This window comes from Orcinus orca, chromosome 11 (assembly GCF_937001465.1).
Source record: "Orcinus orca chromosome 11, mOrcOrc1.1, whole genome shotgun sequence".
Taxonomy (NCBI): Eukaryota; Metazoa; Chordata; class Mammalia; order Artiodactyla; family Delphinidae; genus Orcinus; species Orcinus orca.
In genome coordinates this window covers 74,639,451-74,655,929 of record NC_064569.1, presented here as the reverse complement: position 1 = coordinate 74,655,929, position 16,479 = coordinate 74,639,451, and the positions used below count along the sequence as shown (strand labels likewise).

Sequence of the window (16,479 nt, the reverse complement as noted above, 5' to 3'; positions counted from 1 at the left end):
AGGGATTGGCTCACAGGTCGCATGGTTGGTGAGGGCATGAGTGGGCATCAGTCTTAACCTCTGAGAGGCTGAATCTTCTTACCTTCTTTACACAAGAGACATGTACCCTTTTATGCCAGGAGTGCACTCCTGGGGTCATCTAGAGTTTAGCCTAGGAGAGGTCACCCATTTGTGTCTCTTGCTTGTTTAGAGGCTGGGGTGCCAGTTATTCAAAGGTCTTTGTTTTATGATGGATTTTGATTGATGTATTTCTTCGTTTAACTATTATCTGAGATGATAGCTCAGAAAAATGTTAAATCTTACGTTCAGTCTTGATGACTCAACATTCTAAATGTTAGGAATGTAATTTGAAAAAAATGGAATATGCAATTAAGTTAAAAGAAACTTGACTTTTTTTTTTTAAATCAAGATGAGATTGCCAGGGCTTCCCTGGTAGTACAATGGTTAAGAATCGGCCTGTCAAGGCAGCGGACATGGGTTCGAGCCCTGGTCGGGAAAGATCCCACATACTGTGGAGCAACTAAGCCTGTGCACCACAACTACTGAGCCTGCGCTCTAGAGCCTGCGAGCCACAGCTACTGAGCCTGCATGCCACAACTACTGAAGCCCATGCACCTAGAGCCGGTGCTCTGCAACAAGAGAAGCCACTGCAATGAGAAGCCCATGCACCGCAACGAAGAGTAGCCTCTGCTCACTGCAACTAGAGAAAGCCTGTGTGCAGGAATGAAGACCCAACGCAGTGAAAAATAAAATAAATAAATAAATAAATTTTCTTTAAAAAAAGGTGAGATTGCCAGATAAGTGCAAAAATGCAAATATTGTCCTGCTGAGTGAAAGGTCTTAATACAGGCATGACCAGTTTCACCGAAGCCCTCATTCTAGAAACCTTTCATAGAAGAAGTCTGTCTATCATTATGTGAATTCCAAAACATCTGTTCCATGGAACAGTAGAGTGGTGCCTGAGGTCTGTGCTGTGCCAGGGTAAATTTCACTTTGATTTAGGTGAAAAAGCATGGGAATCTCAGAATTCACAGAGGCCCTATCAGACAATTAAAGGTACCTTTCTTTTCAAATACATTGCTAAACTCTATGAAAGGATTTATTGGGAATGGGTATACTTCATCGTATTTCTGAATAATTTCTCAACTATTGACGAAGATTTAAATATTATATTTCCTTTTCAGAAACTGAGCTATTAAAAAACATACATTCAAATATAAGACATTAAATAGAATATTCCTAAAATGTTTAAAAAAATATATTCTGGGGCTTCCCTAGTGGCACAATGGTTAAGAATCCGCCTGCCAATGCAGGGGACACGGGTTCGAATCCTGGTCTGGGAAGATCCCATATGCCGCGGAGCAACTAAGCCCGTGCGCCACAACTACTGAAGCCTGCATGCCTAGAGCCCATGCTGCACAACAAGAGAAGCCACCACAATGAGAAGCCAGCGCACCGTAACGAAGAGTAGCCCTCGCTCGCCACAACTAGAGACAGCCCGCGAGCAGCAACGAAGACACAACACAGCCAAAAATAAATAAATAAAATAAATTTTAAAACAAAATGTTAAAAAATATATATATATATATATTCTGGAAGCAAGGTTTAAATGTTACTATTTTTTATTCCTTTTGAACAGATTTGTGTGTTTATGTTTTTCCAAAAAAAGTCGAATTGCTCATTCTTTAGAATTAGATAAGAATGGGGTTTTTAAAAATCTTCTATAAAAAGCATTAGGTAAAATTGTAAAATAGTCTCTTGTCAGCCAATCTAACACTTCGCAGAAAACAGCATGGTTTGATTAAACTCTTTCATTTGCTTTGTGTGTGTGTACTTGAATATCAATGATCTTAGTTTTTTTAAAACATGTTTTCCCTATGTAATGCTTTATTTAAATGGCAAAAAACAACAATAAGCACCCAATGACTTTAGAGAGATTAACACTGCACAGTGAGAGGTTTGACACAAAAGAGACAAAAGCTGGGAAAGAAAAGGAAGAAAGGCAGGGACCTAGGTAGTGGTGGGTAGTGTTGCACTTTTCATTAGGGAAGAAGCACGTGGGTCACGTCATATATTTCATGTCAAACTGGGCAAGGACATTATTTTAAAATGTCATGTGGTTCATTGGGAATCATTTGACTCCCATTCTTATGCTCAAATTAGGTAATTTTTTTTTTTTAAGTTTTCTTAAAGGGGGGAAATATACCATCCCTTTACAGACCTGCAGGGAAAGGCACGGCAGTTTGAGATTCCAGATTCCATTATTCAACAGTAACCTACACTCTAGCTTTCTGCGGGAAGTATATCGCTAGCACTGTACTGACTGGCCTGTCATTCTGTTCTGATTGAAAAACCCGTTCGATTAAGAGATTTCCCTTTAAGACCCAGTGAAGAATGACTGCTTATGAATGCAGAGGTTCCAATCTGAGGACAAACATTTATTCACATCATGGATGGACTTTTCAAAGCACTGTTCTGTGGTTTACTACTCCTAGGAAACTTATCCAAGTATATATTTGAAAGGCTGTCAGGACTCCTGCTTGGTTTACCAGAGCTCTTTTGCACCTTATGCAAAATCACAGATGGGTGTTAACGTTTCAGTGAATGAGATAGTCCATTGTGTGAAATAATGAGCTTCTAGCTTCCATGCTACAACACAATTCCAGGATCAAGTCATTTCATTTTTTTAGTAATAATGACTGTAGGCATAAGAGTTATGGGAGTTATGGGATAGAAACACTGTTAAGCAAGGCATGTAAGTTTGTGAGGCCTCAGTTTCTCCATCTGTACATTGAGGATAATCATGCCCTCCTAAAATGTTGTTATGAGGATCAAAGCAGAAAATACGATTACAGGCCCATAGTAGGTACTTAATAATTGATAGTTACTCTCATTAGTATTAAGCCTTTACATTGTATAGGACTTCTGTCTTTTTGAGAGAGATACAGATGTGATTAAGTGGAACTCCTTCCCCAGGGAGTCAGGCCTGCAAAGAAACAAACAATCCTGTTCGCAGAATGATTCTCCATTAGGATGGAAATAAATACAGCTCGGCTGCTCTGGATGAAATAGTTCCAGTGATTACCATGCTCTTATTTTTCTCTGTCAAAAGAAGTAAGATTACAGCCCTGGGTCAGTTTGACTTAAACACAGTTTCTGGTCATCAGGGCCCAATGTAAAGTACCTTTTAAAAATTAGAATTCTCCATAAGACAGGAACTTTTAATATGGTTGAATTTTAAAAAGCTATTTTCATGTACTATTTTAAGCTGTAAAATTGTAACAGTATCGACTATTATGCAATTTAATTAATATTTTCTTTTGATTTTGTGCTTATGCCTCAGGATAGTACCGAGAAAGAAAGCACTTCAAAATTATTTTAAAGATCGAATGAATAAATAACCCAAAACAAATGATTTACCCTTCCCTGGATTGTGATATTTGGAACAAAATTGAAAAAGTGGATTTTAAACATTATAAGTGATTAGATTTTTTCCTTCTATTTTTTTCTCTGTAGTTATGTTAGTCAAATTCCCATCCTCTCAAGTTTTAAAATAAAACTGATAATTGTTTCTCTAAATTTTTGAGAGTTATATTTTATTGACCTACATGTAAAATACAGAAATTTCCCAAATGCATTGGTCAAAATATAAAATAGATTTTTTGGGCCGAAGGCTAATACTTACCATCACCATATGACTTCTTCGGAAGTCATCAGCTGTCAGGTGACTATAGCTGCTGTTCGTAAGCATCAACCAGTCACTCCCCAGGGTTCAATAGTTCATCACTGATAAATGTCTACAGTTAGATCTGCTTTTCAAACTTGTCAGGAAAATCTTAAAAGCATCGCCTTATTAATTTTCTTGTTATTTCTCATTGTGGCAATTAAGTATTACAAGAGCTCAAAGCAGTATATCCAGAAAGGAAAAAAAAGGCCCATTTATTAACCTAAGCATGGAATGGAAATTCTCCAAGTTGATTATGTCTTGCTTCACGACTCACATATACCAGGGATTTGGGCTCAGTCCTGACTCCAAAGCTCACATGGAACTTCCCAATTTTCAGCTATTCCTTCTAGAATAACACAGGGAAAAAGGAAACCAAGAGATAAAGTCTTCACCTCTTTAAGGTTCTGTATCCTTCCATCCATATCTTTCACATTCTTTTCTGCATCAGCCCCACCACCTGTCTTTGTAATGGACTTTTACTCTTCCTATCTGGGTCTGATATTCCACTCAGGTGAACAACCTTCCTATTACTCTCCTGGCTATTGTCTCCCTTCAGAGAAGAAAACATTGATGGTAGGACAACAGCTTCCATAGGTCTAGTATTTTAGTGAACTTTGCATTCGCTTTGCCTCAGTGTCATCTTCTGCAAAATGAGCCAGTGGATTCTCCAAGTCCTAACCTTGAAGATGGGAGGAATTAGTGCCTGGAGTGCTGCAGCCTGAATGCCTGATTTTTTTTTTTTAGAATTAGGATTAATTTTACTATTCTCTTTCTATTTTTTTTTTAACATCTTTATTGGAGTATAATTGCTTTACAATGGTGTGTTACTTTCTGCTTTATAACAAAGTGAATCAGTTATACGTATACGTATGTTCCCATATCTCTTCCCTCTTGCATCTCCCTCCCTCCCACCCTCCCTATCCCACCCCTCTAGGTGGTCACAAAGCACCGAGCTGATCTCCCTGTGCTATGCGGCTGCTTCCCACTAGCCATCTATTTTACATTTGGTAGTGTATATATGTCCATGCCACTCTCTCACTTTGTCACAGCTTACCCTTCCCCCTCCCCATGTCCTCAAGTCCATTCTCTAGTAGGTGTCTTTATTCCCATCTTACCCCTAGGTTCTTCATGACCTTTTTTTTTTTTTTTCCTTAGATTCCATATATATGTGTTAGCATATGGTATTTGTTTTTCTCTTTCTGACTTACTTCACTCTGTATGACAGACTCTAGGTCCATCCTAGATATATATATATATATAGCTGATCTATGTATATACATGCTAAGTATCATGATGATAGGTCTTCTATATCCAAAAATATGTTATCTTTTTGCCTTTCAAAAAAAACTCTAACAAACAAATTTGGTGATCCTTTTCAGATGAGGAAACCAAGACTCAACGATAATTAATAACTTGCATTGGATAAGTAGAGGAGCTGGTTTTCAATTCAGATCTGTCTGATTTCTAAATCCATCTTTTGAACAACTATAATTAATACCCTATTTTGTACGTTATATGTGTCTGAAAATAAGCACAACAATCTAAAGTATGAAAACTAAATAGATATTAGTTTATTTTCAGAGATTAAAATACATATTATGATATTCCTAAATAAATCTCTGCTGTTAGAATAACCTTTGGTGACTTACTTTTCTTAAACAGTTGAATGAACAGTTGACCTGATTTAGTACAATAACTATCTAATGCTATTTTATTATAATGATTTTATCTCTATTTCAATCATATTGGGTTTATAAAGTTTACAATTCATAATATTATTATTTATTCACTTTCATTCATTTAATAAAATAAGAGGGAGAGGATGTGATAAAACAAACTTAGCTATACACACATAAATAAGCGTTTCCAAACCTAAGCTGTTGGTGAGTGAAAAAGTACCCCCCATTAGAGAATTAAAAAGTGTTTTTTTTATCAGTTGATGTACCTACTTGCAAAAGGGGTGTTACTATATAGTAAATGAAAGTATGATGACATTTTTTTTTGAGAGATTAACTTGTGAAAGTTAAGGATTATCTGCTTTGCATAATATCCCTTTTATTTGTCCTGTTTCCCATCACAAATGATCTTTCAGGCTTTGGAATTTAGTTTGGCCAGCCTATGGTTCATTACAAACGTCTGCTAAGAAAGGTTAAAACCAGCTAATGAACAGAAGCAAAATGTCGAATATTTCATAAGGGCTCCTTGATACCTTCCACATCATGGGTATATTTTTATAAGCTGTGTTTCATGTGCCATTTTGTGAGAAAACCAATGCTAGCCTCATAAGCATCTACCAACGTAAATGAGACGACCATGTTTGGAAATTTATGGCTTAACACAATATAGTCTCTAATATTTAGCTCCAACTCTAGAAGGCAATATTATCTCTTTATCCTATGAAATTAGTATGGCTGACCAAACTAAGTCTGAAAAAATTAGATGAGGTTGAAAGGAGTCAGGCTGTGGTGGGCAGATCACTTTAATACAAGTCTAAAATAGAATCAAGAACATTGGAGCTGTTCTACTTCTGAACACGGAGACATTTTGCCAAGACGTGTGTCATCATCACTACAATGAGTGCATTAGAAACTGGGAAAAGCCTTGGAAAGTCCCACAGTGAGGTGGCTGCCAAGGGAGGTGCTTCTCTGCGACCCTTACCCCAGGTAACCAGGGTACTATCAAATTTAGCTCAGAAATGATTCAAAGAAGTATGAACAGAGGACATATTCTAAACTAGGGGGAAAAAAGCATAAGTTTCTCTACAGTCTTGGTTTATTTCCAATAAGTCTTGACCTCTTTTTCCATCCTCTCCTCCCCTCCAGAGCTAAAATAGTTCAATTCAAAATAGCTCACTATGAGTACTTAGATTGATCCAATAATCTGATGATTATTTGAGCCTGGTCAATTAAGTGGATAAAGTTCAAAAACACGGAATCGAGTTAAACAGTAATGGTAAATTTATATCCACAACATTTTGTAAGCTCAGAGAAACAACTGGATCAAAATGATTAGTTGATTTAAATTTTAAGTGGATTTTAATATTACAGATGTTCTTTGTAATCCTCTGCAAGTTTATTTGAATAGTACAAAGTAAGTAGATGAGAGTTTTTGAAAGAAGAGAGTACTTAAGTGATACCAAATGATTAAGTGTGTTGAGTTACCATTTGGCATGTGGCACAAGCTTCAGAGCTTTCTGGGGGAAATAAGCCTGGCCCACATTTGGTGGACTTCTGCAGAACTTATACGCAGCTCCTTTGTGCTGAAAAGTAACAGACATCTATTGGAAAAAATGAAAAAAGACATATCCTCTTCGGTATGTCATTTAAAGGGAAAATTATTGCGATTGTAAGGCAACAGGATGTGGGTGTTTGACTCACAATGCAAGTGGGCCACATGATATGATGCTGATGTCAGAAGCTGCAGGGACATTTCCTTGGGTTTCACACCAGTAGCAGCTGAGCCCACTCCTTTGAGTAGCACCACACACAGCATCAAGCAAGTCTTTTGTGGCTCCGTGTCTCTATCAGGGCCCTGCTGTCCACAGTGTCTTAGGGGAAAGCTGACATTACCCAACACCCCTCCCTCCCTCTGTGACTTGCCTTTTCCTCTAACCATTTTCACAGCTGTCATGCTCCAAGCTGCCCAGGAAGAGCAGCAGATGGTTGGGAGAGCTGTGCTCACCATCCAGCTACCTGAGAGATAAGAGCAGCCTTTTTTCCCTTTCTTGTTCCAACCTGCGTTATAATAATGGAAAGATGTTGTTTCATAAAATACACATGAGGCTGGATGGCATATGTGTGCTCTCCTCCATCCTGTGGACCCTAATCTCGTTCTCCATGAGAATCCCGCAGACCAGATTCAGTTCTTTATGTGACACAGGTCATGTTCTGCCTCTTGTAATTACTGTTTGTGTGCACATCTTATTCCTCCTCTTTGAAACAGGGAACAAGACCCACTAATCTTTGATTGTCCATGGCAGCTGTAAGAGGCCCTGAAAATTAGTATTTGTTAAACTGAATAAACTTCAGAAGCATTTGAATGGAAAACAATAGGTGCATTAACCCATCAACAATTTACTGAACGGCTACTATGTTCTAAGTACTGTCCTAATTCTAAGTGTCATGAATGTGAATAATGTAAGTTCTTGCTCTCAACTAAGTCATATACTAGAGGGAGACAGAGAGAGAGAGAGAGAGAGAGAGAGAGAGAGAGAGAGAGAGGGAGAGAGATCACAGGGTGCAGTGGAGTACAGAACAGAAAGGAAAGAAATCTGCCTGGGACAGTCGGTCAAGGCTTCCAGGAGAGGATGAGTTGATCTGGGTCCTAAAGGATGGGTGATATTCAATAAGCAGAAAGAGGAAAAGGGCATTCCAGGCAAAGTGAGCATTCCTTGCAAAACCACAGTCATGGAAGTAATGTTTTAATTAGGAAACTAAGGAAAGTTCAGAGTGACTGAAGCATTGAGAGGAACAGGGAAGGACGGGAGAGAGGCAGGGGGATTTATTTTCTATTGCTGCATCACAAATGACCGCAAACTTAGTGACTTAAAACAACACATATTTATTATCTCAAGGTTTCTGTGGGTTAACTGAGTCCTCTGCCCAGGGTCTTACCAGGCTAAAATTGCAGAGTTGCCTGGGTCTATGATCTCTTCTGAGGCTCAGGGGCTTTTTCCAAGCTCACAGAGTTGTTGGCAGAATATAGTTCTTTGAGGCTGTGTGATCCAGAAACTTTTTTTTTTTTTTTTGCTAGCTGTTCACTGGAGATTGCTCTAAACTCCTGGGGGTCACCTTCAGGTCCTTGCCACATGGCTGCTCCATAGGCTCTGTCACAACATCCTTCATTTTTGACGTCAACAGGAGAGCATCCTCCTGATGCTTTCCTTCTCTTAAAGCACTCACCTGATTAGGTCTGGCCCACCCAGGCTATTCTCCCTTTAGCTGTATTAGTAACTACAGATACACTATAATATTCAGTGGCCCTGCCCACACTCAAAGGGAGGGTATTATAGCAGGGTATATGTGAAGGGTGTTGAAATATTGCTGCTGTCTTAGAATTCTTCCTACCACAGAAGAAGCAGGGTGAATGGTGGAGAAAAACAGTGGGGTCCAACACTTGAATTTTCTCTAGACCCTGCCACTTATTATCCATCCAGTGTTGGCTCCTTTCATAGATATAAATTCTTTCGCCTATAAAATGGGATAATAACCTTCATAGAGATGGTCTAAGTAGTAAATACACAATATATCATTAAGAACTCTATGCAGTGCTTTGGGTATGTATGTTTGGCATAAAGGATCTTGTGAACCATGTTGAGGCACTCACACTATTCCCTAGGGCAGGGAGTGGAAAACTCATCAAAGTCTCCCAGAAGGGAAAAAACATGATGAGGTTTACTTTTTTTTTTTGCACTGGGCCCTGAGGTTCAGCAATCTGGCCTCAAACCAACCACTCATTTGTATTTTAGTTCTAACAGATATTAAGAATTTGTAAATCATTTTTAGGAGTTTTTTATTATACAAAATGTCAAACACATTCAAAGTAAATAGAATAGTATAACATTTACCCACGTAATTATTATCAAGCTTCAATAGCATTAACATTCTGCCATGCTTGTTTCATCTATACTTTTTCCTCCTTCCAATTTCCCCCAACTTTATTATTATTTCTTTATACAGTTTTTTTAAGGTTAGGTTTACATGTATTAAAATGTGCTAATCTTAACTATATAATTTTGACTAATTGATACACCCATATACCCCACACCCCTATCAAGATATAAAATATTTTTGTAGCTTAGAAAGTTCCCCCATACCTCTTCCCAGTCAACCCCTCTCACCTTGTTCAGACAGCCACAGCTCTCTATTCTTAATTAAATATTCTTAAAACAATAATTTAGTTTTATCAATTTTAGAACATCATGCAAATGGAATCATACAGCATGTACTCTTTTGTGCCTTTTTTTTTTCTAGCATAATATCTGTGAATGCATTCGTGTCACTGAGTGTATTAGTAGTTTATTTCTTTGTATTGTTGAGTAGTGTTCCGTTAAAAGAATATACCACAGTTTGTTTTTTCATTCTTCACATACCTGGGCTGTTTCCAGTTTGGGGCTATTGCCAATAGAGCTGCCATGTATTATACATCCTTATAGTGTCCATCTTTCTGTGGACATATATTTTTACTTTTCTTGGGTATGCATATAGAAGTGGGATCATCGAGTCAAAGGGCAAGTGTATGTTTAAATTTATTAGAAACTGCCAAACGTCTTCTAAAGTGTTTAGAGCATTTTTAGATTCTCACCAACAATGTATGAGTTACAGTTCCACTATATCCTATCCACTTGGTGTTGCCAGTATTAATTTCAGCCATTCTGATGGGTGTGTACTAGTGTCTCACTATGGTTTCATTTGTATTTCCCTAGTGACTAATGATATCGGGTAATCACATTTAGATGTGAAATAACGTTGCTTAAGAGCATTGGCTGAACCAACACTGGTTAAAATCCTTGCTCTGCTCTTGTCTGGCAAGATTCTTTATTTTATTTTATTTTATTTTTTTAATTGAATTATTGTTGATTTATAATGTGTTAGTTTCTGGTGTACAGCAAAGTGATTCAGTTATACTATATATATTTTCATACTCTTTTCCATTATAGGTTATTAAAGATATTAAATATAGTTCCCTGTGCTATATAGTCAGACCTTGTTTATCTATTTTATATATAGTAGTTTGTATCTATTAATCCCAAACTCCTAGTTTATCTCTCCCCACCCCATTCCCCTTTGGTAATTACAAGTTTGTTATCTGTGTCTGTGAGTCTGTTTCTGTTTTGTAACTAAATTCATTTGTATCATATTTCAGATTCCACATATAAGTGATATCATATAATATTTGTCTTTGTCTGATTTGCTTCACTTAGTATGATAATCTCTAGGTCCATCCATATTGCTGCAAATGGCATTATTTCATTCTTTTTTATGGCTGAGTAGTATTCCATGGTACATATATACCACATCTTATTTATCCATTCATCTGTCGATGGACATTTAAGTTGCTTCCATGTCTTGGCTATTGTAAATAGTGCTGCTATGAACATTGGGGTGCATGTATCTTTTCAGATTAGTGCCTGGCAAGATTCCTGACTTATTTGCAAAAGAAATAAAATTATGGTATCTTCTTCATGGAGTTGTTGTAAAGATTAAGTGAGATAATACCTATAAAGTTCTTAGCAAAGTACTTGGCCCAATAAAGAATAGCGTTACTATTCATTAAGACTATTTAATGAACTCTGCTTATTGACATACCACTACTCGCATAGGTGATATTATTATTATTTTTAAATGGAGGGAATTAAAGGAGGGAATCTCTTGTACACACAAAGGCTGAAATCCCAAACACTACATTCTCACCTCAACAGATGGCATAACCAAGCCTCTCTCCACACCAGAACATCCTCGACTGAGCAGACTTGGCTACAAGTCTTAGCCCATTTCCCCCATGATGAACAGACATGGATTCCAAGGTTGCTGCTTCCTTTATATCTTTTCCCTAATGCTGCTCTGCAGAAACACACACTGCCTGGGCCATCCATTTCTCTCTTTTCTCTTCTCCACCTCTATTTCCCTCTTTTCATTATTTTCAATATACACCATTTAAAAGATTTTTAAAATTGAGGGAAAGGAAGGCAAATGTGATTCTTGGTAGTATCTATTTTGGAGGTGGGAGTGAGAGAGGTATAACCTTTTGGAAAGAAAAGGAAAGATGAGTTCTCTCTTCGCAAATGTCTATTTGGTTAAATTCACTAGGTATTCTGGTAGTGGTAACATACTTCTTCCTGCTTCTACTCCCCAGCAGGGTGTGGGATGTATCAGAACACCCAGGATCTTGGCAGAGGGTGTGAATAGTTTAAAAAATCTCCCAGATGATTCTGATGTCTTCCTGAGACCCACTCGTTAGAACTGGAAGAGAAAAGGGTGAAAGACAAAGCTGGAAGCTGTCCAGAAATGTAAAAAGTGGCTGAAACAAGGATTGAAGGCAAGTGGCCAGCAGAACAGGAGCAAAGCCAGGCATAGGTGGCTCCTGGGCAGTCAAAGGGAAGGGGAGTGTCCGCATTATGAAATGCTTCAGAGAAGTGAAATGGGATGAGGAACAAAAACAGGTCACTGGAGCTGGAAGTTAAGAGGTCACAGGTGATGCTTCTGAAAGGCCCATTTATGTGTATTGTTGGGGGCGAGTGGAGAGGATAGAAGCCAAATTTTATTGGGTTAAAGAGTAAGTGGGAAATAAGTAAATTCACATTTCTCCTTTAAGAAATGGTTGAAAACATGGAGGAGAGAAGAGAAAAAAGGGGGGAAAATGACAGCTTATATAACTGTGGGCAAGTTATTTCTCTGGGCCTCAATTTCTTCCTCTATTAAATGGGGGTAATAATAGTACATATCGCACAGGATTTTGTGAGAATTAAATTAACAGATAGCATATGCTTAAAACAATTTTGGGAACATAGAAATACTCAAAGAAATGTCCACTCTCATTATATTATTGAAGGACAAATAGAGTAAGTCTTTTCTTCTTATCGCAGTCTCAGGGATGATTCAGCCTGCCCTTTTCCATTGCTACTACCTGCTGCTCCATTTAGGCGCCTCCCCCAGATGTCAGGCACACTACGCCCCTCATTCAAGTTCCAATTGTTCCTCAGCTCGGCAGAGCCACAGTAAAGTTCTTTAATCTTTGAAAGGATTTTTTTTTCTGCCTTCAAGTAGGTACAAGACTAGGATAACAAAAAACACAACCAGTGGGGAAGGTACAAGAAATTTGAAAAGAAATGGTATTGGTTCTCATTGACCTTCATTTCAAAATAAATTGGAAACAGCCCTCAGCATTTCAAGTTTTCCTCTTTTCCTCCCTCGTCATCCCTCCTCTCCCCAACTTTCTTTCTTCTTCTTGTTTTACAAGGTTTCTCAATAACTATACTTTATTACTATTTTTTAATCTTGGGGCTTTGCTTCTTCAGCACTCCCTGCCCTTTTGAAACACTGACTCCAGCATCTAGCTTACCTTATATTTGATGTGGGGTACTGGGGGTGAGAGAAGAACAAATAAACACAGGTGTTATAACGGAGGAAAACAGTGTGGTATTATGAAAGGGACATTGGTTTTCATATCAGAAGGGCTTAAACCCCAGGTACAACACTTACTAGTTGAGAACATGATATTCTCTCTGCTTTTGTTTTTTCATTATTAAATGTTACTAAAATGGGACTAATAACATGACCTATCTAATGGGGTTTAATGAGAAATAAATGAAATCACATGAAAGAGCCCCTGGTAGTGTGAGACCTGTATATACACATGGGCCACTTTCCTCCCCAGCACTAAGTAAGTGTAATTTATATATTAGGGAATAATTTGGCTGCATCCACCCCCAAGTGGCCCCTGCCTCATGAAGGAGAAGTAAAGTTTTAGTTTTTTTCCTGACAGGAGTCATTGAAGGGGAATAAATCTATTTCAAATAATGGTGAATAGAACCTTTAAGACTGCTATAACATCCTGTAGTAAAGTGTCCATTTTATAAATGAAAATAGAGTTTACCAATGCTGAAACGTAAATGAGACATAAGAAAGCACATACTCACCTAGGAATGGAAGGTCAGGCATGGGGTGTTAAATCCTAAATGGTAGTCCTCTTGGGTTCATATATTGTGAATTCTATATATTCTATAGCTGGAATGGGAATTTTTCTGTATTTCTTAGAGGGCCATAACATGAGCTAGTTAACTGCTTTGATTTTGTTTCACCTTGAGTGTACAAAAGCCATAATGTGTAAACAGTGTTTTTGCTATACCAATATTGTTGCCTCAGCACCCTTGCTCTGACACCCGCTGCTGGCTCACCTCAGAGGCGGGGCATCCCGCCCCCATTTGGAAACAGGAGAAAGATGAGCTTCCACAATAGAGCTAAGAGGATTTACCTCCTACACCTGCTGCAGTTGTTCCTCTAACCACGACATGAGTCTGCCTGAAGAACTGCTTGCTTACCGTGCCTTTCTAACAATGGGGTTTTCAAAATGGAGAGTGGCAGGATTGGACATGAAGATTGACATCAGTCCCCTCAGGCCTTTGTAGCCACTAATTCTAAAAAGTCATGGTCATATCCATTGAGGACAAACACCTGTGCCAGCCTTCATCAGGAAAGCTTTTGTTCTAAAGGCACATGCCTGCCCCTAGCTGGTCATGCCTTCCTACTCAAGGGCATATCTATAGGATTCATTAATTAAAACCAATTACTTAATACCTATTTTGGTCATTGTGTCTGCTTGTTTTTTATGTTTTCATGGACTTTTAAGACAAGGGAAAAGCATATAAACATTCTTGCTTCTGGATTCTATGATGTGGAAACAAGAAATGTCAGCTTGATCCACTCAGGGCAGTTTTCCCGTATCTCCTGAGTCACTTCTTTTCAGTGAAGTAAAAATCGTATCGTAAACCATTCTGCCCACAGTAAACTCAGAATCCTTACAAACTAGAGGTAGGTTTCAGTAAGAAATTGATTAGGCTTGAGCCTAGGTGATCAAAGGCAGATAGTTCCTATAGAGATGAATTTTCACCATGAAGGAATCCTCAGCTCAGGATGGTAGCGCTGAGCAATTCCACTGGTTATTTGAAAATGGGTGTGTACCTATACTAAATTAGGTAACTTATAGCCATGTGAGAATTTGCATTTAAAAATTAAAAGATTTCCCTGTGAGATGGCAATTTCAGGTGTCAACTTGACTGAGCTAAAGAATGCTGAGATAGCTGGTAAAACAGTATTTCTAAGTAATCAGTTTAGCACTTAAGTTGTAGGGGATTTCTCTGCATTTTCAGCCACTAACATGGGTCTCTAAACCCTGCAGTGTGTGAACATCAGCGTTTTTGCTTTCCTTGTTACAGATATGACCACTGTTCACAAAATTCTCCTGTCGGTACAGATAAAGAATATCTTGATATTAAAAAAAAAAACCACATTAGTTCTAGGTCTGTCTGTGAGGGTGCTTCTGGAAGATATTAGCATGGGAATCAGTAGACTGAGTAAAGAAGATCACCCTCATCACTGTGGTTTAGGCATCATCCAAAACACTGAGGGCCTCAATAGAAGAAAAAGGAAGAGAAAGGGCAAATTTGCTCTCTACCTGTCCCAGGACATCTATCTTCTCCTGCCCTTGGAAATTCGTGCTCCTGGTTCTTGAGCCTTTGGACACGGACTGGGGCTTTCACCTTGGCCCTGGTTCTTAGGCCTTTGGGTTTGGACTGGAATCACACCACTTGCGTTCCTGGGCCTCCAGCTTGCAGAAGGCAGACTGTGGGACTTTTCATAATCACCTAAACCAATCACCAAGCCTCCACAATCACGTGAACCAATTCCTCACAATAAACTCTTTCTATATATCTATATACTCCCGTTGGTTCTGTTTCTCTGGAGAACCTGACTAATACATCCCATAAATGAAAGCTTTGCTCCCACTGCGCTGAGGCATCAAGGCCTGTCTTGCACAGAATCCCTGGTGCTTGAATGGTGGTCAGGAGACTGTGAACAATGAACACTGGCTCAGGATATCTGTGTAGAAGCTGCAGTATTCTTACTAGATGTAAAAGTGTCCTAAATGCAATAGCCAACTTCTCCCATCCCAACAATGAAAAACTATGATATTCATCTATACCTGTAGATGACTGCAAGAACTACAGTGGCAAATTCCCAATATGAATGATCTTAAGTAGCTTCATACCTTCTCAATTTCAAATTCTATTTAGAATTTCTCTAAGGCTCGCTAATTTTATAAATTATATATATGTTTATATATACATATTTATTTTTGTATAATTATATATACATGTATATATATAAAATATATATGTGTAAAATACATACATGTATAATATATGTATTAAATACAAAATATATAAATATATATAAAACGAAAGGCCTGTAAATTCTCAAATAACAAAAGAATTAAGTTCTAAAAGTAATTTATAGAAGTAAATTTTTAGGAATCAGAATAGGTTAGAGGTTAGATTCTTAATCTATTGTTAGTTTAGTACCAATCCATTATGTCCTAGGGTAAGGTAATCACAGTGAACTAATCACAGAAACTACCCATTTCAGTATTTTTCTTTCCCTTTATTTCTGTGCTTATGTATCCCATCTAGACCTTAGCTGACGTCTCTCCCAGCCCCCTGGGCTCCAGGTCCAGTCCAGAACCAGCACTTACAAAGGGATCCTATGCTGTGATATTTGGGACTTTGCAAATCCAGTTAACAGAGCAAGTGGGAGGCTGGGTCTGGGCCACCACCCTTCCTTTCCCAAGTCAACAGTTTCCCCTACAGTGATAGCTCCAGGGAGAAGTAGGCAACAGTTTTCTCAGGAGCTGGGGAGGGGGAGCCTAGTCCAGACCCACTGGAGTGCTGTTAGTCCTGGTGACTCAGAGGCACTGAACTCCTTGTGTTACATGAGTAGTTTTTCAGTGAAGTTTTATGTCTTTTTTTTTTTTCCTTTCTTTTTTAGTATTTGGACTGTTGTTCTGCATACAGAGCAGAAAAGTACATCAAGCTGCTTTTCAGTTTCTATGGAAAGGTGCCTCCACCCTCTCTTTCAACTTGAGATCCGGACACGTCTGTCTTCAGAGGCAAGTACCAGTGGTGGAAGGGGCATATGACTTAGTTTAAATTTTCCGTCCGGCACTTACTGGCTGTGTGACCTCAGGAATGATATTTA

The 16,479-nt window shown here is 38.4% G+C and overlaps 1 long non-coding RNA gene across 1 annotated transcript in view; it reads left to right on the top strand.

Moving 5' to 3' along the window:
• The window catches only part of LOC117201169 (uncharacterized), a 116,876-nt gene extending 100,483 nt beyond the window's left edge, over positions 1–16,393 (top strand). Inside the window, exon 4 of the long non-coding RNA XR_007470315.1 lies at positions 16,270–16,393. This is a non-coding gene — a long non-coding RNA (uncharacterized LOC117201169). The remainder of the gene's footprint in view (positions 1–16,269) is intronic.
• The last annotated feature ends 86 nt before the right edge of the window (positions 16,394–16,479 follow it).